Here is a 23,183-nt window from a genome sequence, read left to right as displayed (position 1 = left end):
CTAAAGCCTTCATCTTCCGGTTAATTTAAGCCACATAAAAAATAAGGCTTTGAAATGCAATGTGATGCCATCAGAGACCCAGTAGCCAGATGTAGCTGCTGGATGTAGACAGAATCTACACTGACTACTGAGCAAATGATAAACACCAAAATAAGTCATCATGCCTGCTGTCAATGTGTCATCATATGGAAAAAAAAAACTGCTGGAGGGATAGTAAAGGTCACTTTGCCTCCACACATGACGTCTGACCTACTGACTTCTCCAGCAGTTTGTTTTATTGTTCCATATTCCAGGATCTGCAGTCTCATGACTCATGAATTCTGTCAAAATAAGAAGTTAAAGTGCATTAACCTTTTTGAACATTTAAAAAACAAAGTAAAAGTTTTAACTTATTTCAACAGTGGTTGAAATGTATGGTTGAACAGTACAAACACACACACTCTTGACAATTTCCTTAATGAGTCAGACAGCAATGATTCATGCTGGTTAAGTAAGGCCCCCAACTGCAAGTCTGTTATGTGTAATGAGATCTTGACCAAGAGTTATTATAATTGACTTATGGGCTTTTAAACTGGAAGTAGTATGAGAGGCCATTACAATGCTCAACTGAGAACAAATAGCACAGGTAGAGTTATAGTCCAATGGTGTGAAGTCATAAGATAGATTCATACATAGAATTTATGATTCACTTAAGAACCAACTTCAGCTCTCCTTTTAAGATGTAAATGTGAAAATTCAGTTCAGGAATGTCAGACATAACTTATCTCTATTCCTTGAGGATGGGTAACATGGGACATGTTTGAGTGCAATCCCCCAGTGAAATAATAAAAAAAACTGATTTGTCTTGTTCCTTCTGCAATGGGACAGAATTAGGTATTGCAGGTTACAAGAACTATCTCTCAGCCAGATAGTTGATTGACATTTTTCCTGTCTGCTTATGGAAGCAAATGCTAATATTGTCTTGTGTAGGTGCTGCTTATAATGCATGATCTCTATTAAAATATTCTCTCCTTTGTATGCCTAGAGTTCAATCTATTTCAGTATTTACATTCAATTCCACTTTTCTCAGGAGATTAGGAACTCTTTTGCAATAGATTTCAATATTTGCCAGAAATGTACAATTTTAAAAATAGTTATTTCTTTAAACATTTTTTATGATTACCTTGAGTATATAAAGGTAATCTCTCCATTTTTTTAATATACAGTTATGTAAAAAATATAGGTGATTGTTACATACCTCTAATCACAATTTTGATCTACATATCCAGTTAACTTTATTGTACTACTACAATTTTAAAAAACACTAATGTAAAGAAATACGAATACAATAAACTAACAGATGTTGATGTGTACTATTTGTAGGTATGGATAATCTACAAAAGTCAAAACTGAATATGTGCGCAATTGTGCTAGGTTTCTACATTTTTAAATTTAATGCTGATCTTGCGTGCAGGTAGAAAAAAAACATAACATAGCACAAAAACACATTTACACTACTAATAAGAGACCTTATCCTGAAAGATATAGTACTGTGCAAAAGTTTTAGGCATCCTCCCTTTTGCACCTTGTGTCCAAGACTTTTTTAAAAGTACTTGTAGTAATTTTGTGTATTGTACTGTACTGCTGCCACAGAAAACACATTTCATGACATATGAGTGATAAACCCAATTCTGATATGGGTCCCTATTGTGGGCTGAGTGTGGGAAGGGGAAAATCATGGTTGGGAAAAGGGGCAGGGAGCAGAAGCACCAGAGTGGTGTCTCAGGGCTGGGTTTGTCTGCAGTCACTCTGCCCCTGGCACTATTTCTGTCACCTGTCCCACACCCCTCCACCCTTGCCATTCCCAGCATCCTTTGCTCCCGCCAGATTTACAAACTCACTCTCCACTCCATGTGGACACTGTGCAAAAGCCTAGACATCCTAGCAACATACCTGTGCCCAAGACTTTTGCACAGTACTGCAAGAGCTGTCATTGGCAATTAACTGCTATCTTAATGACATAAAATTTTCTCAGAGGAAAGTAATGGTACTTTGTCCTGACACTATTTTACACATAAGGAAATAACTTTAGGAAATAAAATTAGTTGAAGCAACTATAAAAATACATTCTAAAAGTAGTACAGTTTCAAAATCTGTAGCCTGGGAAGCACAGTTTACAAAGAGGATTGTGATAAAATGCAAGACATAATTTCCCCAAAATAGCTGTCCAGATCTATCTATGTAACTGCCAAGAAGTTTGAGACTCATGTACAGCTGATCGTCGCCATCATTCCAAATCTGCTCCAATGTTGGACTTCTCATGGACTTGCTGTAGTTTCCCAGCAATTTTACTGGGAAATCTGCCTGCTGAACCTCAGCCAGCTTAGGCTAGGCACAGGTTCAATAGCTCCAACCAAGTCAGTGAAAAGAAATGGTGAGGCAAACAGGCGAGTTGTTAATTTGTCTAGTGTTTTCAAATATAGAAATTAAAATTTTTAGTAGTTTGAATGTTTTTTTTTAATGTTTCTCTGATATTTACCAAGATTTAGGCTTTATGACAGCTGGGTTAGCTTGACATCAGGAAACAGGTCTTAACTGGCTGCCAAAGCAGTACTGAAGGATTTACAAAGTCAACCAGGTTGGAATCAGGTCTGTTGGGAGTTGTTCCCATTGGAATTCACATTAAAAATCGAGAGAACATTCAATCAGCAGCTTGTTGCTCGAAAGAAATTCCAATAAGTTTCTAGAATGTAAGTTTTCATATCGTTGAAGCCTGATAACTGGGAGAATAAGGGGGCCAAGCACTCCATTGCAAATTTGTTTCCACTGGAAAGGGGGATTGTTTTGATGGTATAACACTGGGAATAATCAAATCATTCAGATATTAATGCACATTAGTAATGGTTATTAGAAAATTAAAATGCGAATTTGTGCTAAACTTTATAGAATGGGGTTTGACAACATTAACTGTTGCCTCCAAGCAGCAAAAATTAAAACTGGGGCATTGGGGATGATTCAAAATCATACCAGAATCATTTATCTTTAAACAAAACACCCAGAGACTGAACAGCTTGGGACCTGTTCCTTTAATAATCAGTGCTGACTTTATGTAGGTTCAGTGAAGGTCATCATGTGGTGTGGACGATCATGGTCTCATGACCATGATTGTTTGTGGTAAATTTTTCCCCACAGAAGGAGTTTGCCATTGCTTCCTTCTGCTGATGTCTTTACAAGACAGGTGAGCCCAGCTGTTATCAATATTCAGATTGCCTGGTGTCAGTGGTTGAGGTGGACTTGCGATATGCACCAGCTGCTCATGTGGCTTCACGTGACCCTGATCGGGGGAGGCTAAGCAGGCGCTACGCCCAAGGGTGACCTGCAGGCTAGTGGAGGGATGGAGCACCTTAGACCTCTGATAGAGATGCACCTCCACCCTGCCACCCATTGATTAAACACGATGCTTAACAGATGAAATGCATCTTACTTTCATAACACAGTGCAGATATCAAAGCATAAAGTAGATTTAAGGGAGACTAGACAAAGGAGAATAAAGTGTTGAAGAGGTGAGACTGCATTGAGAATAAATAGAGGCATGGATCCTTTGGGCCAAATGGTCACTTGTGCTGTAGACACCATTTCAACTGGTGTCATTACATCTCGGGTGTACCTTTATTGAATTTACAATACTACAACTGCTACTACATGGCTAATAGAAGTTCCAGAAAAATTGGATCCAAAATTATGGCTTAGAATTTGATTTTTGGTGTACAACTTAATTAAGATGCCATATTTGTCATAATCAAACATCAGTGGCAGCTAATGGTCACTTGGCTTTCACATCCCAGCCTCTTCTATCAGGCCAACATTCTCAGCACACAGCCCCTCGTCACGCTCAGTTGGACACTTTGGGCAGGGGATGCCATTCTCATCCTCAATGGTGGGCTCTTGAAATGGACACTCAGTTTTGACAGGGGTCCAACTTACCTTCAGGAATGAGGGATAAGAAAAAGGATGTACCCAAAGCAATGCAACGTCCCCAGCGACTTCTTGGAATCCCTAACCCATGACCATTCAGAATATACAAGGAGCTGTTGGGATGGTATTGAGAAGGAAGAGTAACCTGCAACAGGAGTATCTGCACACCCTACTAGGTAGCAAAAGGAGAGCACCATCTCACAAGCTTAGACTGTGGTTCCATCAGAACGATCGGAAGCAAAGTCATCCTTGATCCGAAGAGGAGGCATTGTATTCAGTCTGACATCAGGCACCCAACATTTTCATCAGGATACCTAGCAAAGTTAAAGGATCGCCACTGAATAATTTACACTTCAGAAGGACCAATCAGTTGTTACAGTCATGGGAAAAACGAGATTCTCAAGCAAAAGTATCAGTATATTGTGAGGTCAGAAGGCAGGACACTACAGTAGTTTGTGTTGTTCTGGAGTTCGATTCCAGTGTCGTCTGCAAGGAGTTTGTATGATCTATCCGTGAAAGCATAGGTTTCCTCCCACAGTCCAAAGATGTACTGGTTACTAGGTTAATTGTCATTGTAGATTGTCCTGTGATTAGGCTAGGGTTAACTATGTGGGTTGTTGGATAGTCCGGTTTATCGGACCAGAAGGGCCCATTCCACTTTGTATCTCTAAACAAATAAATAAAGTCATATTGTGAATGTTCAATGGAAATAGGAACTTGGTAGTAGCTCAGGAGGAATCTGGTCCCTTGCCCGAGAACCATTAAAAGAGATGGAATGAAAGAAATGGTTAAATTTAAGTACTTGAACTACTGGTTCTCACTTTGTACCTTATAACATAACCTTTTCATCTTGTAACAATAGTGAGATTACTCACAGGCAGTTATTTACTTGGTATTGAGACAGCCTGCCAGTGTTATAGCAGAATAAGGAAATCTTGCTTGTTTGCACTTACTTGCAAACACTGGGTCCTCGGTGCCATTGTAGGTGAAATTTCCAGTGGCCTGTTTCTGTTGTGACATCTGCAGTAGGAAACCAAGCAAGAAGATTTAATAGTCTGCTCAGAGCAACAAAGATACAGCTCACCCACCAGCAAGGAGAGTAATTTAAAAAACATTTAAAATATCCCTTTATTTTGCACATTTTCCTTTTGATGTTGTGCTTTTGTATAAACTGTCTATGGACCAAATTAATACTAGTTCAGTTGTACTTTAACAATGAAATGTACAAGAACCTATGAAGCAGTTTCCCTTCTTTAAAAAAAATGCTTCTGGTTACAGATTATTCCTGAGGGAATGTTGTCACCTCCATATGTGGTTCCATCTTTCACTGGCTGAAATTCCCACCTTTCAGAAAAATACCTTTGTTGTAATTCTGCTAGCCAGGTAGTCCCATGCTCTCCAAAAAGAAATAATAAATAAAATCAATTAAATCATGAACACTGTCCATCCATGACCACATCCTGCCTGCATCTACAGTACGCTTTGTCATTTGTGTTCATTAAAGTAATAACTACTCGAAACCCAAAAAGAATAAAGGACTGAAATACGCGTTACTGATCCAAGCAGTAACAAAGGCCTATATACCAGGAATAGAAGCAACTGTTGCAATCAAGATAGCAATGAGAACATTCTGCCAGTATCACAAAGACTAGAGGAATTATGATTCTTAAGATGCAGCACTGAAATATGTTATTTCAAAATGAGTAATTTCTAAATTAGTCACTAAAGAGGACTACACTAAATCTCCAAGTTTATCTAGTGTACTGAATTCCTAATAGAATGTAAAAAGCAGTTACACAAATATAATCATTTTTAAAATAAAGGTACTAAATAACAGATGTGCTATTTGCCAGGGTGATGAGACGAGGGAATGTTCAGATATGAACAAAGGCCACTGAGCCCCTCAGTCAGACATGCTCCAACCTCGAGAGCATAGCTGGGTCTGATTCTAACCTCAACTCCATTTGCCACTATCCTCTCACCTCTTTGCTAATCAAGAATCTAGTCATCTCTACCTTAAATACTCAGACCCCCCCCCCCATACTGAGGAAGGAATTTCCAACACCCATGATGCTCACCAAAAAAAACATCTCAAATCTTCTTTGTCTAAAAAAAAAATGACCTAACCTTCAAGTTCTCTCTCAATCCAAACTCCAACAGATACAGGTTTCATATAAAAAACAAAGTACTGGAAACACATAGCACCTACGAAGAAGAGTTAACATTTCAGTTCAGAGACCCTCTGTAAAGCCACATCTGTCAAACCCTTCCAGCATATTCATCTGGCAAAACTTTCCTAAATGGCTTTCAATGAATTCACACCTTTCCTTAAATATTCACTAATACTGGCTTATATATAAAAATATAAGAAATACAACCTCCTTACTTTTGCATTAGACACTAGCATCCTCATCCACCAACTCAGTGGATAATCACAAACACAAAAGTCTACAGATGCTGAAGTAACACAGACAAAACACTGGAGGAATTGAGCAGGTCGGGCAGCATCTATGGGAAAAAAGTAAACAGATGACATTTTGGACAGAGACCCACTTAAGGAGATGATTATGGACATTTAAGTTCCTGATGGTCAGTTTCCAATTCCTGCTCAGTGTCCTAGAAATTTCCTATAAGCACTGTTGGTTGCAGGCCACAGCCTCAGTTCAGTGCAGAGACAAGTAAACCTTGCAAGGCGCAAGCTGAACACTGGCCCATCACTCACCTCTGGACTCGGCACCCTAACCTTTTAAGCCTGGCCTGGCGTTTAAATCAGCCAAACCTCTGGACGCTGCTCACTCTTGGACCCAGGGCCTGTTACCTTGACTTTGCCTCATCTGGTCAAAGCATCAAATCAGCTCCAAATGTCCAAACATTCATTGAAAGTACAAATTCATTATGCGGGAAAATGCAGGCACAAGGCTGTTCTGGATGCAATCACCATAGCACCCCTGAATTTCCAGATAAAGTATAGTAACCTTGATTGCAAATGGTGGACAAATCTTGAAACAAATCGAAATTAATTGTTCTCATCAAGCAACGCTGTAGCTATACTTGAGTCAGAACTCAAAGTTCACTATTACAGTTGATGTGGGTTTCCTCTGAAATACCTCGAAGATGACCAGGCTCACCACATCCACATTCTAATTTTTTTTTTTCAGTTCTCCTAACCAAATTGTTGTCAGCAGGATTAAGCCAACAGGAACTGAATCATTCATAATTCTCAGATACTAAATATTCACTCAACTCTTGTTAGAACTACTGCAGAGGCCAAGATGCCCAAAAGTCCCTAAATTATTAGTGCTGATTCATTCTCCCCTATTAAATATATTAAAGACTTCTGCCACAGTTCTATTAAAAAGGGAACACTGAGTTGCCAGCAGGAAACATCTTTTCAGTGGTGTGACTGAATGACCATCTGGCTGCAGCTGCTCAGAAAGACCAGCACAGCCAACTACACTGAATAATTAGTTGAGATTTGCCCTAAATGTTAGTATCCCTTCATACAGATAAGAAATATTTAATTCCTAGGAGAGATGGTCCCCTCCAAATGGATCTGATTCAATTATGATTCAAATACAAACTGATTCATTCTGATTAATTTCTGGAATGGGAACTGAGATGTAATGATTCGTTGTGGGAATAGCACACATCCTAAATAAGTCTGTGTTCGGGATGTCAGCAAGCAAAACAAAAAATGTTAGTGATCCTTTCCTCAGTCTGTAGCAATAGAATCAGATGGGAAAACAATCTTAAAGTTAGGAAGATTACGTTGGATGATGCATGTGAAAGTTATTTCAAAGCAAATTGAGTTTTCAAAAGTGTTTAACAGAAATGCCAGACACCTTTCAAATACCATGCAAAATTCTGCAGATAGTGGAAATGTGGAAAAAAATGGCTATACATAGCAGCACGCTGTTTTGATTTTTAATTTTCTAAGCCAATGTGACTAGATTTTAAGTTTGTGATATTTTGACCAAATGTGCACAGATGAGAAACTCCCATGAAAAATGTACAAGAATATCCCCCTACTATTCTCAATACCCAATAATTTAGTCAGATAAAAGATCATCATGCAACATTTCAACAACCCTGATTGGCCACTTCTCTCTTTATATTTTTTAAGAGTCCAGACCCCAGCCTGTTCCCTTAACCAACAAGATCCTAAGCCACAGTAAAGTTACCATCATATCTTGCACCCAAATTTCATAAATGTTTACTTTTAGAATCCAAGTATAGAGATTAGACATATGCAAAGGGTATGGTTTGACTTGCTTGGTTTATAACCTGGAGAATTAATGGGCCTCTACACTTCCAAGATATTATTAGATGGCACAAAGTTCCAAGAACTGACTGACAATTCAAATTAATAGATTTGAATTGCTTAGACCAGCAGGGTTCGCTGTTTTGAAGCTGGTCTGAAGATAGTTCGTTAATTCCAATCTCTGGATGTACTATTATCTATTTCTATTTGTCCCAGCTCATAGAGTGAGCAAAGTGATGATGCAGCAACTTTTCAAAGTTTCAGTTTTGGCTGACATTTCCCAAACCAGACTACAAAATGAATGAATCTCACATCCTGATCTCTTACAATCATCCCTACTTCAAATCTTGATCATCTCAATTTTCTATTCAATCCTCCCCAAGATACAGCACAGTGCAAGCAGGTCTAACTCAAACTCCATCTGATACTTTAAATGTCTCACCTTTCTCGGCTCACTAAGTGTTTCACTACAAGACCACCCAGTTGTTACAAAAAGCCCCAATCATTTTGTTCTTTCAGGGAATAATCTGGACTTAAAGCCTGAGCAAATGAAGACATCAGGGACAGACAATGAATGAGCTAAGAATTAAAATTCCCTCGTGGACTCTTACGAACTTAGGCAAGACATGCTTATCATTACATCCTTCAGAACCTACAAACTCTCAGTTTGCAATCTACTAACTATCCTCCGAAAATGCATTTCCCATGCCACTCACAAACTGGCTTTTAAATTCCCTTCTGGAACTCTATCCAGTGCTACTGGCATTGTTTCAATGGTGTATTATTCCAAATGTTATATCAGTTCTCCCCCCACAAATATCTCATTAAATCTCTTCACCAACAGAAACTCAAGACTTCTTGGTTACAAGAAATAGTGACACCTGATCAACAGCTTCTTCCCCCACCTCCCCCCTCCCAGTCATCCACCCTGTTCCAACCCTTTCATGTTGTTCGAGACCACAGCCCCTTATATTCCATTCCCAGTAAATTACTGACCACGTTTTCTCTTCCTGTTACTTTGCAATCTTACAATTGCACATTGTTTCTTCTCAGAGATTCCTATGAAAACAGCCTGCTTTGTAAAGGACACACCGTTTAAACTCACACCTTCGTTCCACAGGGCCCGGTAGTTTTGGTCCCCAGTACAACAGAAAATGAACAGAACCCTCTCACCACAGTTCACCGAACAACCCCACTCTGCAGCTGTTTGGTCAAGTACAACATCCACTTTCACCACTTCGTCTGCAGTTTTATCCAGTGGGATAGTTACTGCTTCAATTCACCCCAGTTATATTTCACACATCTCCAGAAATCTTTCCACCCCACACATTTACTTCTCAGGCACCAATGTTACCACTCTGGGCCCACAATTGCCTACCCTATTTGAAAGCCGTTTCTGTTATATCCACAGAATCACCTTTGTTACATTACAAACTGATCTCCCTCTGTGAACTGGTCCAGTGCCTATCAGACAACCCCAACCCAAGCTATTATAACAAGCTGAAGCAGTTTACTTGTGAATCTTATCTGATTCTTTGCAACTGTGGCAACTAATTCTACAATAAAGGCTATCTACCTCCATTTCCAATAGCACCTGACACCTGCACCACTGTCACAGCTGGTCTTCTGCCTTGGCCTCTTGTGCTTACTTCATCACTTTCAGGTTTAAAAAAAAGCTTGGTTTGTCCCAGCCCATCTATCTTTCTTTATGAACTCCAGGCCATCAAACTCTGCTGCTGTCCCACCTGGCACAGCCATTACTTTAAACTGGTACTCGCTACGAATTATTTCAAGCTTTACCTTCACCTCATCCACCCCACGATCTTGATTACGCTCTCCTTACACCCGTCACTCTGCCTTCACAATCACTTCTCCAGCCCGCCAACGGCTGTGCCTGCGTCCCAGGAGCATTTCATTCCTTCAGTCCTTCCGCCTCGCTACCTACAAGAATTTCAGAAAAACTTGTTATGCCTCTGAATCATCTTGCAATGTTTCAATACTTTGAAGGTATTGAAAGCAAGTGAAGCAGCCTCAGATGATATGTTCCACGGTAAAACCTGATCATTCTAATAATTTTACATCATTCAGTCAGTCTCCATGAAGAGGACTGAATCTGGTACTATAAACTGTAACCATTCTGTGAAATATAATGTTTGTTCAAGATTCCAAGCTAGAGAAGTTCAAGAACAAACATATCTCAAGAGAAGTCTTCAAGAATTCACAGGAGTGGGCACGGTGGAAAAAAAAAGAGCTGGGGAGGGAGATAGACATATCCAACTATAAACTTTAACATTATGATTCTGCAAACTGCAGATTCATTTATACAAGATTGTGGCAGGTGAGCTCATTGGATCAACAGCTGTGTGCATGGTAGTGTAGCAGTTAGCACAATCGCCTTACAGCGCCAGCGATCACTGATTGGGGTCCGATTCCTGCTGCAGTCAGTAAGGAATTTGTATGTTCTCCCATGACCACGCATTCCCTCAAGGTGCTCCAGTTTTTCCCACATTCCAAAGACGTAGGGCTAGGGTCGATTTAGTGAGTTAATGTGCATGCTAAGTTGGCATGGCGACACTAGGCAGCTACCATCAACACAATCCTTGGGCTGTGTTGGTCATTAACTCAAAAATGAACATTTCACTGCAAGTTTCAATAGCCTTGTGACAAATAAAGCTAATCTTTAAAAGCAGCACCTGTCAGGGTTGTGCTCAAGTCAATGTAAAAAGTACTAAATTTTGCTCAAATATGTACAGAGACAGTTTATACAGAAATGTGGTAAGCCATTAAGATTCAAAATATTTAATTCATGGCGAGTCAGTAACTGCCCGAATACCAAACTACTCAGCTATCAATGGCACCCAAAGCATCTCTGGATGTGGCTTGTGGTACTGTGTTAGGGACTTTCTGACATCTTAAGTTCCTCGGCATTTTTTAACCAATATTTATTTTTAAACAGATTTTTTGGTTCTGCCTGCTCAATACTGCACATTCTGCTCCCAACAGAGTGGGATTTACAGTCCACAGACAGACATTTCTCACCAGTCAATCTGAATTTGGCATTTCATCAATATTTTCTTCAAGAGTGAACATAAGGTTGCAGTAAAAGCAATTGGATTAAAAAAAACATCAGGACAAAGATTTAATAAAAAAATATTATGAAGGGCTTACTTTATGCAGACTTAACCAGTTATCAAACCCGCTTAAGAATATTAATGCAGCCAAGTTTCTCACTCCTAGCAGATCTCAGTGAATGATGAAAATCATCACAGGCAATGTCTGTTGAGATGGAAGGGCCAAAAACAACACTCACCCAGGGAATCAGATTAGATTTGTATTCATTACTCTGAATTTTAAAACTGCTGCATGTTACAAATGATAAATATCAAGTTCTGATCGTCAGTGTTTGCTGTTAAGTTTGCACATTCTCTATGTGACCACATGGGTGTTCCCCAGGTACTCCAATCTCCTTCCACATTCCAGAGACATGCTAGTTGTTAGATCATATGGCTTCTGTAATTTAACTGCAGTAGGGGAACAAATATGCAGTTGATAAGCCTGGTAAACTGGAAATAATATTGATGGCAATTCTTGTGAGCTAAAGAGCTCAACTGGCCACAGGACCTCCTTCCATGAAATTTAATGTGAAAACAAGGCAGTAGTTTGGCAAAATAGTGTTATTGCCTAATCTGACAGCAGCGGGATCTGCAAGAACTGTGGGTAAACATTTTCACCCACTCCAATGTGGCAACACAGGTGGATTAGGGTGGTGAGAAAGGCATTCACATGCTTGTCAAAGGCCAATACTTTTGAGTGCAAGTGTTGGAATGTCACATCGAGCTGTGCAAAGCATTGGTTAGGACTACGTACCTATGTACAGGTCTGGTTACCACACTACAGGAAGGATGTGGTAGCAATAGAGAGAGTGTGGAAGAGATTAATGAGGATCTTTTGCTTGGAATGGAGGGCTTTAGTTATAGGTAGAGATTGAATAGGCTGGTTTTGTTCTCATGGAATGCAACATATTATAGATGTTTATAAAATCATGAGGGTCATAAACAGGGGAGACAGTCTTCCTCAGAGTGGAGGAGTCCAAAACTAAATGGCACAGGCTATATGCAACAGCTGCTCAAGGAAATAGAGGCCAATAGAATTATACATTTTAAAAAAGGCATTTGGACAGATACTTAGATAGAAAAGGTTTAGATAATACATGTTTAATGCAGGGAAAGAAGGGATTTGTTTAGATAGGCATAATCATGGTCAGCATAGACAAGTTGGGCCAAGTGGTCCATTTCTGTGCTGTGACACTACTTAAGCATATTCCTGAAACAATTGGGTGTCACAGTAGGGTCGCTGCCTCACAGTGCCCGAGATCCATGTTCACTCCTGTCTGTCTGGAATTTTCATGTTCTCCCAGTTATAGTATGGGTTTCCCCAGTTTCCTCCCACATCCCAAAGATGTGAGGTTTGCTAGGTTATTGCACTGCTGTAATTTGCCCCTAGTATGAAGGAGCTGATGAGAGGATTAATGTAGATTTAGTTTAAATGGGTAGGAGGTGGACTTGATGGGCTTAAGGGCCTATTCCCGTGCTGTATCTGTGACTCTGAATTTCAGCCTACAAAAGACTGGTAACATGAATTGATGAAAGAACATTTAACAGTTCTCTTATGGTGCTGCCAGGTGTCCTTCAATAAAGGCATGTAAACATCTGGTGGGGATGGTCAGGTCTGCAAACACAAGGTTTCTACAGATTATTTCTAAGAGATTTAGCACTAGATAGTAGTATTAATTACCAATTTTGTTAGGTCATGTTAAAAGTAAAAATACACTTTGGTTACAACAAATGTGATAAAGAAAGCAGTTGGTAGCAAAACAAAATTTAACATAGTCAGAAGTATTGTGTACTGTACTTGTGGGTTTCAATACAGATGCATCATGTACAAGTACCAGTCTGTACTAACCATTGGGGGCTAAAAAAAATATGAAAGGAACTGCTTCTTACCAAGGAGTGGAGCAAACAATAAAAAAGGGGACATTACACACAAGATTTCACTGAGTAACCAGCTACAGTATGAATTACCATTACTCAAGGGAAAAACTGGCTGATTCACCAGTCTGTACTAAACTTCACAATACACATCAAATGCCATGTACCCATTTCAGCTCCACTGCCCGGGAAAGAGAATGCAAGTGGCACTCTGAAAAGTGTGCAGATTAAACAAGAGTCAAAGTAACATTTTCTTTACTATTACAACACCTCCTGACCACTGAGCAATAAAATGATCAAAACGGGAATTGAATATCTTAACTAAATCAATCCCTGGTGGTATCTCCTGCAATTGCTGATGGGAGTCCTATATTTGCCATGATTTACATTAATTACGAGGAAGCCAGTGGGGGGGGGGGGGGGGGGGGAGGGGGGAGAGAAAGGAAGAGAAAGAGGGAGGTATATGCTGACATATTACAGCACACCTTCATGATGTATTTACAGACAACTGGAGTTGAGGAGCCCACAATCATTACCAGCTCAAAGCAATCTTCACCTTTATTTGACCTGGATTCACCCGAAATGTAAAAGGACATTGTGCTAACTATTTGGGTTCTCCGGTTTTCATAAGCAATAGATGAGATAGTTAAAGAAACCAGAATATTGTTAAAATTAAAATAAGAACACCACAAAATCTTGGACACACTAGTTTGTGTGCAGGTTCTCCGATGAAATTGCGTTTCCCTCAATGGAAAAAGTTGACCAATTTTGCCATCACCAATTGATGACTGAGGTTAGGATTATCTAGATCGGAGATTTTGGGAATAAATAAACAACTGATCACTCAATGGCTTCAGACAAAACAGCTACTAAAAAGAATCCATCCAGTTATTTCAAGTTCAATGCTGACTCTGGTTCTAATCACTTACCTTTTATATCTCCACTATTAAGGAATGTGCTAGATCCCCATAAAACCATGCTAAAATTAAATCCAAGTGCTATGATGTTGGTATACCAATGTTAAATTATTGTTCAGTAGCTAATAATTCTGAATGTGAAAGCCACCATCAAGAATTGATACCACTGCTCCACAACACTAATTTACAGAATGAAAACTAGGAAATTTCAGGGTGATACCCAATTTGACCTTTCAGAATAAAAGTCAATTGAACTGTTAGTTAGCAATGATCTCACAGATCACAATTATATTTTAAAAAAAGGGTATAACAGGGCAAAAATCATATCACATGCTTTACCTCATGGAGTTAACTCAGTATCGCAAGAATGATTAAGTCATTATTACTTAGCTGAAGTTTCTCTAATCCTCCTTAATATCACTGACTGACTTGGCTGTGCACCTCAAGTGTGGGAAGAACTAATACTTCCACCCATTAAGTTCATCCCCGATCCTCCCACCACCACCAGATAGTTGGTGGAGCATTATTGCTTGTGTAGGAAGCCCTTCCTCCACAACTTCATGATCAGCAAGAATTAATGGAGAAAATTCAGTTCATGTGACACTCCTCCAAAAGGTTGACTATCGATAAGAAAAGACAAAGAAAATAAATTAAGGATAAATGCTAATCAATATCTGTTTAGATCTTGAAATGAGATTATAAACTTGATTAAGTTTACTGATCCATGCTATGTCATCAAGCCCAGATGATTACTATGCCAGCATAACAATGACATTTAGTTGGATTCCCGACCACATTATCTTTTTAAGTCATGGCTTGAGCAGCTCCCACCTTTAGCCTTTGTTACACGTGGAAAAAGCTTCTTAAAACTAATTAACAATGAATAATGTGAGCAATACCTATGGCAAATTAAGAATTCTAGCCCTTATATAACACCAGTCACTAGCCAGCATAGTATTAACACCTGGGTAAAAGATAAAGTCTTACTTTCAATACTAAAGTACTTATATGTACACAATTTTAAAGTTACAAAATAAAAACAAATCCTGACACCTATACCAGCACCAATCATGCAAGAGTTTATAGGATTACAGAGCAGGACACCTCATCTACACAGGGAACCCCTGCACCATTATAGATATACATCAGGTAATGTCAACATCCTTGGGAACCCATGGACATTGTTGGCTCAGCTTTGCTGTATAGCACTCAGAGACCTGTGGACCACTTCCTGTGTGCAATTGATACCTGAAGCTGCCAGAGGAGAAATCTCTGACAATTGAAACCTTGGGAATTAAACAGCCTCAGTCACCTACAGTATTCACAAAACTAATATGTTCATCTACGGCCCCTTTAAAATGTTTTATTTGCCTAGTACTGTTTCCACGTGCACCACCATAAATTCATGCCTGCTTACCAGACTGCAAATCAAAGCAGGAATGCAAACTATCCTAACAATGGCAGATAATGCCAGACCCTTGTGATCTATCTGCAATGCTTATCAGCTCATGTGCAAGACTGCGGGCATTAACATTCTCTCTCTTTAATGTATGCAATTTTCAAGGTTACATAATATTACTCTGCTGGATTTCATCTTCAAGATGAAGGGAGTAGATTTCTGTACTCTAGATTATATGCCCAAAACTGACTAAATCTGACCCATACAACACTTATCAACAGAACTTGAGACATAATCATACTCTTATCATGCTTTTGTATCATGGGGTCATTTATGCTAGAAATAGAGTACAGGTTTTGCTCTTCAGCTGTCAATTCAAGCTTGGTGCCTCCACAAAGTGGGGCCAATGTTAAACTTGTCCAACTCATTGGCTGTACTAACTTTGGTTGCTGTGCTGAACTTTGGGAGCTCTGCATTGGGAAAACATCAAGCATCAAGGTACAACAAATCTATTTCTGGCACCAGGGCTAAAGTTCAAGAAAGCTTTTTGTTACAACACTAAGAAAACTTTTTAAAGTCTTACTTAACTTACAAAAACTAAATTCAACTAAACACAAAAGTAGGTAATGGAAACAAATAGAAAGTTGTTTGGATAAGAACCACTCAATGAAAAACAGTGAATGCAAAATTCTTTTTCATCAAAAGGGAAACAGGAAGTGAAAAATAAAGAAAGACTGAATAGATGGTTCTTCCCAAAGTTTCTAAAGAGCCAGCACAAGCATTATGGGATTCAATACCTTAAAATTTATTGAGCTCAATGTATTCAATACATTAATGGTAATAACTACACCAACAGACTTATCCCATCTGATGGTTAATATTCAGTAACTTATAGTGTCTGACATTCTTCATGCTCACATATCTTTCAGCCATGTGTAAAAGTACAGAATGCTGCCAAGTCCAGGATCTTGCAGTTTAATGCTTATGCAATTGTGTGGATGTCAGATTGTGTGAGAGCAGGGAAATAGGTAATTTCAACATGCTTATTAGGGCCCAACATCCATTTTCTTCGTCCTAATAAACAGGAGTTATTTTGAGCTTCAATAAAGTAAATCTGCTGGCAATAGCAAATTCAAATCAAATTTAAATAAAGGCTCAGTAGCTATGGCCCTGCAGATTATTTTTTAAAGGATATGGGTTTCTCACAATGAATGGCTGTTTAATTTATCCTACATGACTTTAGAAATGGCCATGGCTATATTTATGGATCTAGATTTTGCCAAAGGCTCTGTTTGTGCACTGCTAGAGGATTCCCTATTGAGTTCAATTCTGCATCAAGAACTTCTTCACTGTTTATATGGTGGAACTCTATTCTTCACATTCCACTAAGTTAGAGTTAGTACAGGTATCCACAGACCTATTCATTTGAATGGGGATTGTAGGGGTGTACAAAGGATAAATAAATGCATTTGTCAGTGATTATTTTAAGTGATTTAAGAATTTTTATTTTAATAAGTTTTTGCACCAGTACAAACATCAGAAATTCTCAAACATTTAAAAACGTTGACAGCTTTGGCATGTGGCAGAGCTTGCCATTCATCAAAGGTTTTTGGAGGCAGGATTTGTTCTGACATACCCTTTGCCCAAGAATCTCATGTACATGTCTCACCATTTCACCTCAGAATCATCAATGCCAGGGAGGCTGGGCATTTCAGATCTGGAGAAGGGAAATTCGGGGGATTGGCCACGTGGGTGTTGATAGCCGGATGTATTTAGTACTAAAGTCATTGCATTTTAGATTCTTCAGGATGGCTCTGGAATGTTACCGGTTTGCTGTGGACGGGCCAGCACTCCGTTTCCTGGCAATAACTGGGGTAGCAAATAGAACTTCACACAAATTGAAAACCAGACCCATTAAAGGATGGCATTGGGCCACACCTTTAATGAGTGTAGGAGGAGATTTGGTGCCAGAGCCTCAACAGTTTCTGTAATAGTTGTTAGGAACCCCACCCTCAATCATCAGTCTTATCTTAAACCAACTTTTTATTGCTGCTCTATTATTATTTTCCTGCTCAACATATCAAATCAAAATGTAGCAATTAGGCTACATGCAATTTCTGTTTGATTTGGATCTACTCACCCTTTCTGTCCACCACCAAATATTCAATTGAAGGCAAGCTTTACAAATGCCTTGCATTATTAACCTTTCAAGAACTGTCCTCCACAAATATGAAGCAGTTACAATTTCCCCTACCTAATGCTGTAATACTCCTTTAAAGTTCTGACTTTATTAACATTCAGCATTACAAACTCATATAGAAATCAAAAATCAGAAGGTTTAAAACATACCTAATCTGAAGAGTAATACCCAAATAATTTGTAAAAGGCAATCCACGTTAGACAGAGGAGTGCAAGTTAACGCCAATATTGGCTGGCAGTTTAAACACGAACAATCTACATCCCGCCCCCTTTTAATATTCCCATTCAAACTTAAGTTATCCATAAACAGTATGATCTAACATTTCCAAATGATTCATTGAAGAAAAATGATTCAGATGACTTGTTTTAAACTCACCGGTCAGATTAGGTCATCTCCATGATGAGTATTCTTTCATCAGTATTTCCTCACGGCACCACGCTGCTGCTGTTCGCTGGAAGTCCCCTCCATTACACTACTGCTTTTTCTTTTGAAAAAATCTTTGTAAGCAAATCTTGTTACGAGATGCCACTTCTGTCAACCGCTGACACTTGAACGCTTTAGAGAAAAATCGCTATTTCACCCCTATTCAACAAAAAGAAACAGAAAGTACGTGAGCAGAACAAAAAAAAACTCAAGACCACACATGTCGTTGCTGGTGTTTCTCTTCTTTAACTAGGGAACACAATTTAACGTGCCGTTTAAAACGCGTTACACTCCGTAATCCAGGTCCGAAGTGATTCCGACGCTTGCTATTGTTGTGACCAGCCGCACTCATCAGACTGTCTCAGTCAGTTTGTAGGTGCTTGCGGAAGATTAAAATAAAGCTGTCGCTAGCGGTAGAGGAAGGCTTCAAACAGCTCGGAACAGACTCGGCTGTTCTTATAGAGAAGCGCCAAACCCTGCCGGCCAATGGCTGAATCTCAGCCTACAGAGAGTCTGAATCGGGGGGGTCAGGAAAAGGGCATTCATTCAAAAAAAACAGGGAGAAAACGCCCGGGCTGTGTCTATAGACGCTCCCAGCAGGAAACTCCCCTGACTTATACACAAGAGGACCGGCCTTCATCCAAATAAGGGAAATGTCTAGTGCTCTTTAAACGACCCCCCCCCCCCCCACACACTGGGAGTGTATCCTGAAGTGGGCCTACAACTTCCAGTAGAGCCGTTCTCCCTCTCCCTTCCCCCACTCCACATGAAAGACAACCTGACAGAATTATTTAACGTTATTGTGACAAAGACTTAGAGTGTAAGCTGACACTGAAAAGCATACACGTGAAATAACAAAATTGACAAATGATCAAACAAACGCCCGTTATTTGTGTTTTGAAAAATTCATAGCAGAACCCCCCTGTCATTGTTTCCTGATTGAGACCACAAATAAAAATGTAACCATTAATAAGCCCATAATAAAATATTTAGTCAAATCTGGAAATATGCAGTCACTGACAGTTTTAACCAATTGTGTAACAGAATCCATGATGCTTATATGATGCTTATATTGACAACCTAATTATGAATTTTAAAAATGGCTGATTGACCCATGCCATCATTAGGTTGCTAATCAACAAGTCAGCAGGTATTTGAATGCTTTAGTGCAACACTACAAACCTTTCCACTCCTAAACACTAGAACAACACTAAAACAGCACATCATTTCAAGCATGATAGTAATATTCAGGTCTCATTAGCCTTAAATTATATGCACTGGTGAGTAGTTAATGAACCTACTGTTCTCCTATAAACATACTAAAATCCTTGTGTTATTTAGCAGCTATATTAAAACTTTTATGGATATTGTGCAAAAGCAGAACTCAGCATAGTAAACATACCTGCATAGTAAATTCGATAAAATTTCTTCTAAGTAAGTACCTACGAAGTATAAACAACAGGCAAAATGCCTGGATATTATTATGTTAAACACAGAGCCCATTGCAAATGTGTTTATTTCCTACTTGCTGTCCTGCTTTTGCTTTACTCTATTTGAATCTTTATTGTCTGTGTGAGGGCAGGAAGACAAGTCACTGTCCTGCCTGAGTTCCAAAGGTTTCTTTTGGATGTAGAGTTTGGGACAGGGTGAGATTTGAAATAAAAAAGGTTATTTCAAAAATCAAGTTCTATTATAACAAAACAAGCACAGTTTACCAAAAGTAGTCATCAAAGCCACTTGTTATTTTAATCCCAATGATTCATAAGTGAAGTGATGATCATTTAAATATTTAATTTATTTCATTAACTCTATTTTTCTTTGTTAATATGGTATGCATATAAAAACTTGTTTGTCAACCTCTCTTTTTAAAGTAGTACAACCAGAGAAAATATCCCATTCTTGATATGCAAGTTTACAAATCTGGCTGATACTGAAGACAAGAAACTAAATCTTTGAACACAATTGCTTATTAGTGTTAGTTCAAACAAAAGACAAACACCATTTCCAGAATCAATGCTGTTGCCCAAGCAGTTTAAACTGAGCTTCCCTCATATCTGCCTTCCCCACTACCCTCCCACATTCGAGCTCTGATGATCCGCTGAAGGCATCACAATGCTACTGCATACTTCAGAGGGAGTTAAAAAGGTTTACTACCAGAACAGGCACAAACAAGAGGGGGCTGCTTCTGGGGGAGGGAGTAGGCAGAGACTGAATCATGTGTGATGTGTCACTGAATTTGTGAGGCAGATGGAGTGCATTTCATGCAGTACAGCTTGTTTTGCTGTAGGCCAAATTAAGTAAAGATGTCAGAATAGCATGAATCAGTCTAATTACTCCATCCAGGGTCGTGCAGTATATTATATGTAGTTACCAAATAACTTGCTAACCAGACACCAGAATAGAACAATAATGACATGCTCAACTACAACTTGAAAATGCATGATCTGTATAGAAAATCAACAGCACTAGAAAGGCCAGGAATCAATCACTTTAGCCACTTTGGTCAATGTAGATTGATTTAAAATTAGTTTTAACATCATAATACATGTTTGCTCATAAACAATCTGTTAAATGCTTCCCCTTAAATGGTAAAGTAATAAGTAAATTATTCTGGGAAAAAAGTTAAAGCAATGAGAAAGTTATTTTCAACACAGTAGGAAGCTGTCAGAACTACTGCTTTACAGACAATGTTTAACCCTGTCCTCAGTGTGGAGTTTGCACATTCTCCCTTGCAACCATACGGGTTTCCAACGTGTGCTCTGGATTTCTCCTACGTCTCAGAGATATATGGGTTTCCAGGTTAAATGGCCATTGCAAGTTGACCCTAGTGTGTAGGTGAATGGTAGAATCTGCAATGAGCTGGTAAGGATGCAGGTAGAATAAAATTAAGATTAATGTAGGAAAATGAGAGGCTAATGGTTAAGAGAGCCTGTTTTCAATCTTTGTCTCTCTGTAACTCTACGGCAACTTGAGCTTACCCTGCTCTTGATTACAGGTGGATGGTTGGGATCAAAGTTGTCTTTAGAGATGCTGAGCATCAATAAGCCATAAGGTAAAAAGAAGTCAATCTTGGTCTCTTAATTTTTCCACATCTCCAGGCAGCTACGATCACTACCTCACTACTTTTTTTTAAAAAGTTCTATTTTTTCACTACTTACCTTATTTTAACTATTTAAAACACACATATTATGTATGCACACATACATTTACTGTAATGGATTTATTTATTTATTTTTATATTATCAGGTATATCACTGAACTGCAGTCACAAAGTTAACACATTTCATGACATTGCTGGTGATATTGAATGTAATTCTGATTCTGATCAACACCTCCATTCTTTCAACCAGCCCTTCCCCACCACTACTTTATCATTTTCTGTCAGAATCACATTATGTGGAGATACTCATCTACCTAGTGTCACTTTATGGACATACAGTAAATCAGTCTAACTATATACAATGCTATTAAAAAGTATTCACCCCCCCCTGAAAGTTTTCATGTTTTATTGTTTTATTGAATCATATGGCTTTAATTTGGCTTTTTTGACACTGATCAACAGAAAAAGACTCTTTTGTGTCAAAGTGAAAACAGATCTCTACAAATTGATCTAAATTACTTACAAATATAATGCACAGATAATTGATTGAATAAGTATTCACTCCCTTTATGACACACCAAATCATCACCGGCACATCCAATTGGTTTTAGAAGTCACATAATTAGTTACTGTAAATGGAGATCACCTGTGTGCAGTCAAGGTGTTTCAATTCATTGTAGTAAAAATACACCTGTATCTGGAAGGTCCAACTGCTGGTGAGTCAGTATCCTGGCAAAAACTACACCATGAAGATAAAAGAACACTCCAAGCAACTCCGTGAAAAGGTTATTGAAAAGCACAAGTCAGGAGATGGATACAAGAAAACTTCCAAGTCACTGAATATCCCTTGGAGTACAGTTAAGTCAGTCATCAAGAAATGGAAAGAATATGGCCCAGCTGTAAATCCGCCTAGAGCAGCCCAACCTCAAAAACTGAGTGACCATGCGGGGGGGGGGAGGGGAGGGGGGGGAGGGGGGGAGGTTGGGTCTAGTGAGAGAGGCCACCAAAAGATGTATGACGGCTCTGTAGCTTCAGTGGCTGAGATGGGACAGATTGCGCACACAGCAAATATTGTCCAGATGTTTCAGCAGCTTTATGGGAGAGTGGCAAAGAGAAAGCCACTGTTCAAAAAACTCACATGAAATTTCAGCTAGTTTGTGGGAGACTCTGAAGTCAGCTGGAAGAAGGTTCAATGGTCTGGTGAAATCAAAATTAAGCATTTTGGCCATCAGACTAAAAACTATGTTTGGAGTAAAACAAACACAGCATATCATCAAAAATGCACCATCCCTACCATGAAGCATGGTGGTGGCTGCATCATGCTGTGGGGATGCTTCACTGCAGCAGGCCCTGGAAGGCTTGTGAAGGTAGAAGGTAAAATGAATACAGAAAATTACAGGGAAATCCTGGAGGAAAACCTGATGAAGTCTGCAAGAGAAGTGTGACTTGGGAGAAGATTTGTTTTCCAGCAAGACAATGACTCCAAATATAAAGCCAAAGCTACAGAGGAATGGCTTAAAAACAACAAAGTTAATGTCCTGGAGTGGTCAAGTCAGAGTCCAGACCTCAATCCAATTAAGAATTTGTGGCTGGACTTGAAAAGGGCTGTTCACTCATGATCCCCACGCAATCTGACAGAGTTTGAGCTTTTTTGTAAAGAAGAATGGGGAAAAGTTGCAGTGTTTAGATGTGCAAAGCTGATAGAGACCTATCCACACAGACTCAAGGCTGTAATTGCTGCCAATGTAGCAGCTACCAAATATTGACTTGAAGGGGGTAAATAACTATGCAATCAATTATTTTACGTTTAATAACTGTAATAAATTTAGATTAATTTCTAGTAAGCTGTTTTCACTTTGACATGAAAGTCTTAAAAGCCAAATTAAATTCACTATGATTCAATGTTGTAAAACAATAAAACATGAAAACCTTCAAGGGGGG

At 39.0% G+C, this 23,183-nt stretch overlaps 1 long non-coding RNA gene across 1 annotated transcript; it reads right to left on the bottom strand.

Annotated features, from left to right (window-relative positions):
• Window positions 1-1,271: 1,271 nt before the first annotated feature.
• LOC140727773 (uncharacterized) lies at window positions 1,272-18,547 on the bottom strand. The gene is made up of 4 exons (XR_012098924.1): window positions 18,415-18,547; window positions 18,095-18,301; window positions 4,908-4,974; window positions 1,272-4,268 (listed from the first exon to the last, which is right to left on the bottom strand). It is a non-coding gene; the product is annotated as an uncharacterized lncRNA (long non-coding RNA).
• Window positions 18,548-23,183: the final 4,636 nt, after the last annotated feature.

The sequence above is a fragment of the Hemitrygon akajei genome, chromosome 5 (genome assembly GCF_048418815.1).
Source record: "Hemitrygon akajei chromosome 5, sHemAka1.3, whole genome shotgun sequence".
Classification (NCBI taxonomy): domain Eukaryota; kingdom Metazoa; phylum Chordata; class Chondrichthyes; order Myliobatiformes; family Dasyatidae; genus Hemitrygon; species Hemitrygon akajei.
The sequence above is the reverse complement of the archived record's forward strand: the minus strand, read 5'-3'. Positions and strand labels throughout refer to the sequence as shown.